Below are 9,823 nucleotides of genomic sequence, written 5' to 3' on the forward strand. Positions count from 1 at the left end.
AACTTAGGCCTCCTTGACTCCAGCACTGGACCTATATTTAGGAAAGACTGAGTATAAGTCCTATTTCAGAACCTAGCTGTGTGATTTTGAGTAAGTCTCTTAACCTCTCTTGTCCTGGGCTAGTAAGGTCCCTTCTAGCTCTAAATCTATTGTCTTGTGAAACCAAGTGTTATTTATCCAAGGTCACAGGTAGTCAATTTTAAAAAATCAGAATTTGATCCCGGGTCCTTTGTTTCCTTGTCCTATGCTGTTTCTACCACATCATAGTTTCCTTGGGTGTCATGAAAAAATTTAGTAATGAAAGAGATTGCAACTGGTCTCTTTGGGGAAACTTTGAGGCACATCCACAGAGTATTTACTATCTGTTTTAGTCGACCTCTACTTCTTGTGATAGGATTATATAGAGAGAGCTAGAAGGAAGCTTAGGAATCTTTTAGTTAAAACTCACTTGAGAAAACTGAGACCCAGGAAAGGGGTGTGAATTTAAAATTCCTTTGTTGTTAATGGCCTCCACAATCTGGTACCACTCTCCTCACATTTTCAATTTTATCTCATGTTACTCTCCTTCATATACTTTTACCCTTAAGGGTCTAGTTAACTCTCTGTCTCCTACATATATACCATATATACATAAGGTATGTGAATATCTCATAATTTCCTGCCTGCATGCCTTCGCTCATGCTATTTTCCATCTTCATAATATTCTTTCTCCCCTGTTTGGTTTATTGAGCCTATTCTTTTAAAATATGTATCAAATATCTTTTCTAGAATGCCTTCCCTAATTCTCCTGGTGGGTAATGACCTTGCCCCTCAGATGTAACAAAGATATTTTTAATAGCTTTTAATCTACTTTTTTTTAAAGTGACTTTATAAGTACAGAGAGCTCCCAGTGGGGAAACTCATCAATGGAGGTGACAACAGTTTTGCAACTTTAAGTCTTAGATGAGAGTTGCCCAGGTCACTGAGAGGTTTAGCATCTTGCCAAGGGTTACTCAACCAATGTGTGTCTCAGACTTGAGCTCAGTTCTTCCTGACTGTGAAGGCTGGACCAGATTGATGACCAGTTCTCCATTCACTACACCACCCTGCCTTTCTCTGATATACTTCCCAAGGTCACATAGAAAATTAGTAGCAGAGCTGGGTGTCAGAATCCAGGTGAAGTATTCCAATTTCCATGCTATCTATGGGTTGTCTTCATCCTATACAGACAATGATTCTTGTGCAGCCATAGAAGGAATCTAAGTGATAACTGTTCCTAATCCAATGAACATGTATGTCTAAGGGAGTACCTACAGAGTATTATCAGAAAATACTCAAATCATATGAGGGAAGAACTTTCCCTCGGGTCCCATGTTCGACAAACCTCATTACTCATGTCACCCTCTCATCCTGTTGGTGATCCAGATCTCTGATTATGCTCCAGTGGAAAACTTCCCTAGAAGACCATCCCTGCCAGCAGGGCTCCAGCTGAAAGCAAGACAACTATCTAGCCTAAAGTGAGTGGGCCGCTGGGGAGATGTTGAAGAGCTAGAATCTATGGGTTTTAAGGTAGACCTGGGAGCATACGTTTAAACTTGGAAAGTGTCTTATAGAACAGTTAATTCCAATTCTCTCGTTTTATAGATAGAGAAAAGCTCCCTCTTCTGTCATACCCTAATTGACAAAATGGCATTGAGACCATGATGTAGATTCACCAACCTGGTGAATCAGATAGTGTGAATCAGACATCAACAAAACTCTGGAATTTAGGGAAGGGGGGATGAAGGCAATCTCAAAGCTCCTTCCCTAAAAACAAATTACTCAGGATCACACCTATACTCTCTATTTTAAAAAAATTCATTTCCTCCCCACCCCAAGCCCATTGATGATCATCAGATTCCTGATTATGATGTAATTATGGTGTGAAATTTCTACCTGGGAGAGGGTATCAGTAGTATCCTAAACAAGGTGGATCCAGGTTGAGGAACTGTTTTGAGGTGAGTTGGGAAGGGAAAAGAAAAATGGGAAATTCAAAGGTCAGTTACTGTGTGGTTAGCCCAGAGGAAGGAATAAAGAAGTTTTCCTTCATTGTATTAGATTGGTATAGGGGTGTAGGGGAGTGAAATACCAAAGTGGTCTATAGCTCTTTTGTTTAAGTGAAGATCCCACTATTGAGTAACCCCCATGTACTGTATGTTTCATAGATACCTTAACATTTATCTATTTAAGGAGTAATTTACAAATTTTTGGGACACTTGTATCATTTTGTGGGAGGAAAGATCTTTAGAATAAAGAAAAAATTCATTTTGGATATGTTATCCCACAGTATAATGCTCAGGTTCTGGTCTCTTCCCTTTATTATCTATGTGAGTAGAGTCAAGACACCTCTCAGTACTTCAGTTTTCTTATCTGTAAACCAGTAAGACTGAACTACATGCTTTCAAGGAAGCTTCTAGCTCTGATTATTCTATGGAACAATATAATTTTGGATACCCAGTTTGAAGTTCTAGTCTTCTAACACTTACTGGCAGAGTGACATTGGGCAATTCACTTTTCCTCTCTGAAACTCAGTTTCACCATTTTTAAAATGAGGATAATAGTTTCACTACTGATTTCACAGGAAAAATCTCTTTACAGAGATCTTAGAAAACTTTAGAATGTGAATTTATTACTGTGCTTTTTCTATTTCCATTTTACTATTATCTGATCTAACAAATAGAATGATCTGCCAACTAAAAAACAAACATCATCTAAGGGAATTGAAGCTTAAAATAGGTGAGGTGATCCATAGTAAGAGAGCATCCAGCCATTAAGTTCAGGTCTTCAAACCCTGAAGAATGACAGCCCTGAGGGGTGAGATAAATTGCAGATCATGGGACCCTAGATTTAAAATTGGAAAAAGGACCTTTGAGGTAATATAGTCTAATCCTCTCATTTTATAAACGAGGAAACCAAGGCCCAAGAGAGGTTAAATGACTTTCCTGAGGGACAGGGCCAAGATATACATACACATGTATGCCTAAGACAGTAACCTTTAAGAAATCATAGAGAATTGGGGATGGGGGAGAGAGGATATTTTCAAATTCTGCCAAAAATAGTAAGGTATATTTTGGAAACTACAAATGAAATATTTAATTAAGCCTACAAATTAGCTTCCTAGCAGTACTTGATTCAAACCCAAGTCTTGGAACGAACCTGTCTCTACTATCATTTAGATGAGTGCCCAGTGGAGACCCCCATGCCTCTTCCTTGAATCAACCTAACCCAGGGAACAAAACCCATGGAAGACATGGCTCAGACATCAGCTTCTGCAAGAGGCCTTCTTGGTCACTTGAGCCTTCCTCTCTTAGGCTTTCTTTTGATTCGCATCTACCATAGCTAGACCTATTTATTTATATGTTGTCTCACTCATTAGTTTGTAAGAGACTTTGCCCAGGGCCTGTCTAACCCTGCTTTCTCCTATTCTTAGAACAGGGAAATAAAAGAGAATTTAGTTCAACCAAGTGACTCAAAAACCACTTCTACTTTCATAATCTTATTCTGGCCTTCCCAAATTTTCTTGAATTGGTTTTATCTAAATTATCCTCATTTTTCCTTCTCTTTTAAGAAAGAAACACCAAGCTCTATAACCCCTCAACAAGGATGTAAAGATCACAGAAAATGTTGTATTAACCCAGGGAATTTTCTCCCTTTTTTCTGTGATAGGAGGCAGCCTTGTGCTGAGTCTATAGGTGACAACATATTCCATTTCCTTCAATCACTGCTCCAAGCAGCTGCAAAAGAGAATGCAAAGCCACCTCTCCCATCTCAGCCTTCTTTCTTCCATCCCTGTGACCAATCATATAGAAAGCTTGCCTCCAAAAATTGGGGAAAGGCCCACAGTCTCCTTTCAATCCTCCTGATTTCTCTTTCCTCTAGGTTACATTCTGCCCACCATGCGTCTTCCCTCCCTTATGCTCCTGGTCTTCGCTATTCTCTGCCAGGTACTCTCAGGTAAGCTTTGAACTCTTTCACAGAGATGTCTTGATATAATTAACTTAGGGGCTTAGAGCTGGTGGACTCATTCCCTCTTAGAATTTTTAACTTCCTTCAAGGATCGTTTCAGATACCACCTCCCATGGCAAGCCTTTCTGGGTCTCCTCCAGTTGTTAGTGATGCTTCCTCCAAACTTTTTTGTATTTACTTATCTGTAGATAGGTTTTTTTCCTCCATAAAATGGAAGCTCCATGAAGCAAGGGACTGTTTCAATGTTATTTTGTTTTTGGAATTTTAATTTGTTTTTGTAATCCTGGTGCCTAGCACCTATCAACTGAGTGCCTTGTATCCATAATAATTCCTTTATTTGACATTTAAAGACCTTCACAACCCGTCCCCCTTTCTGCCTTCCCACTCTTCTTGACCCTTTCCTTGCCTTCATATGCTCTGTGATCCAGCTACACATCTGCTTAGCTTTTCCTTCCACACAGGATTACATCTCCTTACTCTACACCTTTACACTGGTTACTCCCATGCCTTGAATGCTTATTCATTCCTCCTCACTTCTTTTTCTTGCTAGCCCTGACTTCTTTTAAGACTTGACTCAGTTGGTTATCCTGCTGGTGACTTGCACTTTCCCCTCTAAAGTTCCCTTTCTTCTGATTTGTCTCTATGGTGTCTTTACCTATTTTTTTATATGTTGGCTTGGTCATTAGTTAGTAAACTCCTTGAGGAAGGGCCTGGTTTTATGTTTTTACTTTCTTTATATCCCCAGTGCTCAGCACATTGCCTGGTGCATAGTAAAGTACTTATGCTAGTCGATCATCCTCAAATGGTACAGGGAGTTTCCTCATCTGGAAATTCCCTATGCCAGCAAAATCACAGGTGTTCAGCCCTTGACCTTCATCCTTTAAGTGTGTCAATTGTTTCCCCTATTTGTTATAAACTCTTTTGAAAGCAAAGTTTGTTTTATCTTTTTTTTTAATACCCAGTGCCTTTAGCAGTACACATAGTAGGAGCTTAATAAATGCTTGCTGGATAATAGTAGTTAACTTTATATAGCATTTTAATGTTTGTGAAGGGATTTACACATATTAACTCATTTGATCCTGACAACAACCCTATGAGCAAGGTGTTTATTACACCCACTTTATAGATGAAGAAACTGAGGCTGAGAGAGGTTTAGGTGACTTGTCGAGGATCAAAGAGCTGGTAGTTATCTGACATAGAATTCAAACTCAGATCTTCATGATTCCCAGTCTGCTACTTTGTTTGCTATGCCTTCTAGCTATCTCAAAATCACAGCTTCATGAAATATTAAAGGTGATAATTAAATAATAAAATAAAATAAATATAAATAAAAGATAATTAATAAAAGATAGTTGAAAGTAAGAGATAAATAAGCTCAGCAGAGGAAACCACGTAGAGAGAAGAAGGGCCAAGATTAACCTTCTAGGAAAGGGTAGTTCTGATTGTGGGAGCTGTATATGTGTGAGTGAGTACCAGGAAGAATAATAAGTGTGCCAAGGGTAGAAGAGGATATTAGAAAGATCAAAGGACTCCAGGTAAAATGGAGATAGTAACTACTCCCTTGTTTATCTCACAGTGCTGTAGTGAGGATCAAATGAAATTGTGATGGATATGAAAGCCCCCCTTACAAATTCAAATTCAACAAACAGTAGTCAGTTAATGTGTTCATTCAGGGACTAAAGTATAGATAACACCAGTCCCTGCCATCATGGAGCTTCTTGTCTAATAGGGGAACAAGAAAAAACATATATAAATGGGAGTGATTATCATATAATATCCGAGCTGAAAATCTAATCCCCTTATTTTACAAATAAGGACACTCAGTCAAGAAGAGGGGGAAAAATGACTTTTATAAGTTCCTACAGGCTGTAAATATTACAGCTAGATTTGAACCCAGATTTTTTGACTTCAAATCCAGTGTTCTTTCTATTATGTTGTTATTTAGTCTTTTCAGTTATGCATAGCTCTTCATGACCCCATCTGGGGCTTGCTTGATAAAGATAAGTGAAGTGGTTTGTCATTTCCTTCTCCGGCTCATTTTACAGATGAGAAAACTGAGGCAGACAGGGTCACATAGCAAGTAAGTGTCTGAGGCCAGATTTGAACTCAGGTCTTTCTGACTCCAGGCCCAGTGCTGCATCTACTGTGCCACCTAGCTGCTCTGCTTTCTATTGTACTATACTACATCTTCTACTCAGCTGTGAACAAAAACAGAAATTTTACTAATTCTGGACTATAATATGGTGAACAGTAGTAGGCTGGTTTCAGAATCTGAGGACCTATTCAAATTCTATCTATGCCATTTGCTACCTATGTGACTTTAGGGCAAATGACTTTTTTTCTCTGGGCCTGAGTTTTTTCATCTGTAAGATGAAGGGGGCCAATACCTGGGTTTTGATACTGTCCTCAGGTACTTAACTAACTCTAATCTTGGACAAGTAAGTTACTAAACCTCTCTGTAAAATGTGGGGGTTTGACTAGATGACTTCTGGGGTCCCTTTCCAGGTCTAACATCATTCTATGATATTATGACTCTTGTGGTCCCGTCCAGCTCCAAATATTCAGACAGATAAATGTCAACAGGATTGAAAATGTGGTCCAAGTTCCCAGCTTACCCTCTTTTTTCATCTTACCTCATGTCTGTCTGAGCTACACAGTGTTGTCAGAAATTCTCACTTTTTAAAATTTTTTTTTACAGTGGATGGGAAGAAGTCCAGCATTCCTTCCTGTTATTTTTATCGGGGCATCTGCCGGAATAAAAAAGAAATCAAATGCATGCCCTTGCCTGGAAGATGCCCAAGTTCTAAGAAACACTGCTGCAGGAAAGGATTGTAACCTATTATGGCCAACTCTGGAGGATTTGGGGATATTCCTGTCCCAGTTGCCTTCTGCTGAATAAAACTAGCAATATCCTTATTCCATTTTTCCTCAGCCAACACTTTGATTCAAATTAACACATTTATTATGGAAGGCCCTGTCCAAGGTGATAGATTTACAAAGATTGTTGAGACAGATGGAGTCCTGGATCTTGGCAGTAGTGACTCCAAAGCAACAATTCTTATATTGACTCTGCCCTTATCTAGCTGTGTGACTTTTGGCAAGAAAATTTAGCCTCTATGAGTTTGTTTCCTCATCTGTAAAATGGTAATAATACTTCTCTTACTGAACCTTGCAAGCGAGGTACTATTCATTGAAGAGTAAGAACTTCATAAGCCCCCAAATGTTAAAGAAATGTGATTTGTTATTATTGTTTTGACTAAAACCGTGGCCTAATCAGCATAGCTACCTCCCAGGAAAGAACTCTTTCTACCCATGCATATCTGTGCCTGCTTTCCAGGGAGTACAGAGGAAGTATGGGTCATAGTTATTAGAAAACTGGCAACAGGAACAACCTGGATTCAAGTTCTGCCTCTGACACATACTGATGCGTACTGGCTAAGCCTGAATAACTCACTTTATTTCTCAGTATCCTAGATCATTTTCTAAAAATTTGATTATTTTATAATCATAATGAAGGAGAAGGGTTCACTTAGATAATCTTTGAGTTCCCTTCTAGTTCTTTTTTTTTCTTTTTTGGTGAGGCAGTTGGGGTTAAGTGACTTACGTAGGGTCACACAACTGTGTCTGAGGCTGGATTTGAACTCAGGTCCTCCTGACTTCACAGCTGGTGCTCTATCCACTTTGCCACCTAGCTGCCTCTTCCCTTCCAGTTTTGACATTGTATCATTCTATGTGTTGATAGAGAAGAAGGGGTGGGGATGACAAGAGCAATTTCTAAGAAAAGAAGTGGAAAAGGAGAAGAAATGTAAATAAATATTAAGATGTAAAAGCTGACTGGAGTGTTAGTCTCCTTATTTCCTTGCTCCCTGTCCTTTTGAGAGTTTCAACTTTAAGATGTTAAACAAGCAGTGGAATTGAGTTCAGTTATTGTGGGTCTAGGTTAAAAGGACTGAAAGAAAATAACAGGATGAACGGAAGGGATAATGTATCATAAGATTATAGATTTAGAACTGGAAGGATCCAAGTCCCAGATGATGGAGATAGGGTATACAGGAAGTCTTTTTCCCATTAGGCATGAGATAATTTGAAGTTGAAGGTGAAAGAAGAGCATAGGATAGAAAACCTTTCACTATCCTGGGACACAAAAATCATATCTAAACCTGGTGATTGTACTTGGAGCAAAATGTATATACCAAGTTGTAGTTCCCCATAATACTCAAACCCTGCTTCTCATCAAACAGTCCGTTCCCCATCTCTGCCTCCTCAACTCTATTTTTTAGAATCTTTAGTTCACTTCAAAGTTCAGCTTCAGCACCATCATCTACATGAAGCCTTTTCTGATTCCCCATCGCTACTAATGCCTCTTCGCCTCAAAATTACCTTGTATTTGTTTTACATATGGTGTGTTCCAATAATTGTCATGAGAAAATCTCTCACTATCCTGGGAAATGTAACCATATTTGAACCTGATGAACTATAATTAGTTTTGATCAAAATCTGTAAGCCAAGTTAAAACCCCCCATAATACTCAAATCCTGCTCCCTCTCTTCCCTTGTCTCTTTCCCGTATGCTCAGATAATACCTTTGTATATCAATCAACCTCTGTTTCCACTCACTGTTTCCATCTCGTTCCATTAAAAAAAAAAAACTTTTGCCATAGTTCAAATCCCACCACCCGAGAATTAAGGACTGAATTTTAATCAAAGAGATACAATAGCCAAACACAGCCTTTCAATATTACAGACTCATTGAGCTAATACAGTTTAAAAGCAAGGCCTTATGAAAAGACTACTGGTCTGGAAATGAGGACACCAAGGTTTGAATTCTGGAGTCTGCCACCAACTAGCTATTTGATCTTGGGAATGTCTCTTTCCTTTTCTGGGACTCCTTAGAGAGACTGGAGGGAGTTTTCCACATGTGGAAACTTAGGGAGGTGGGGAGTTATTGGACTGAATAGACTCTAAGGTGTTTTCAAGCTTTGACATTATATGATATCTATGAATCACCCTGGTGAGAGAGTCCTATCACACTGACAAAGGGCCATTATCTGGACTTCTTTATAGCCAAATCTATAGGGCACTAAAGGAACAAATAAATTTCACTGTTTTCTGATGATCCTGTTCCATAGTCTCAAAGGCCACCTATTTAGTGATCAATAAATTAAGTTTTTGGAACTTAACAAATAAGCATTTATTAAATGCCTGCTTTGTGCCAGACACTCTGCTAAGTGCTTTGCAAATATTTTCTCATTATTATTATTATTATCACCATTTTATAGTTGAGGAAACTGATGTATATAGAGGTGAATTAATTGTTTTGGCACCCATTTAGTGATCAATAAATTGCCTGGCAAATTCCAGGTCTGATGCTTACTAACTGTACACCTTGGCCAAGTTCTCTTCTCTGGTTCTCAATTTCTTCCTCTGTAATATGAGGAGGGTTGGACTAGATTAGGGATGGGGAACCTGCAGCCTCAAGGCCACATGTGGCCTTCTCGGTCCTTGTGTGTGGCCTTTCGATTGAGTCCAAGTTTTACAGAACAAATCCTTTTATTAAGGGGATTTGTTCTGTGAAGTTTGGATTCAGTCAAAGGGCTACACTTTAGGACCTAGAGGGCCACATGTGGCCTCTAGTCCACAGGTTCCCCACCCCTGGACTAGATAATTTCCAAAATTCCTTCCATCTCTGCATTCTATGATTTGATGAAACATTTCCTTGAATCTTTATACACTCGGTGATATACTTTATACATGTTAGAATCTGATATATCATGAGTAGATACCTCTGAGCTCCTAACTCATGTGGGGAATTACTTAAACACTGGCCAGATCACAGCCCA

The 9,823-nt window shown here is 39.0% G+C and overlaps 1 long non-coding RNA gene across 1 annotated transcript; it reads left to right on the forward strand.

Annotated features, from left to right (window-relative positions):
• The first annotated feature begins 1,903 nt into the window (after positions 1-1,903).
• On the forward strand, positions 1,904-6,910 carry LOC110207224 (uncharacterized). Its single transcript, XR_002324090.2, has 3 exons — positions 1,904-1,976; positions 3,898-3,972; positions 6,683-6,910. It is a non-coding gene; the product is annotated as an uncharacterized LOC110207224 (long non-coding RNA).
• Positions 6,911-9,823: the final 2,913 nt, after the last annotated feature.

This window comes from Phascolarctos cinereus, unplaced genomic scaffold (genome assembly GCF_003287225.1).
Source record: "Phascolarctos cinereus isolate Bilbo 61053 unplaced genomic scaffold, phaCin_HiC Scaffold_2;HRSCAF=192, whole genome shotgun sequence".
Taxonomy (NCBI): Eukaryota; Metazoa; Chordata; class Mammalia; order Diprotodontia; family Phascolarctidae; genus Phascolarctos; species Phascolarctos cinereus.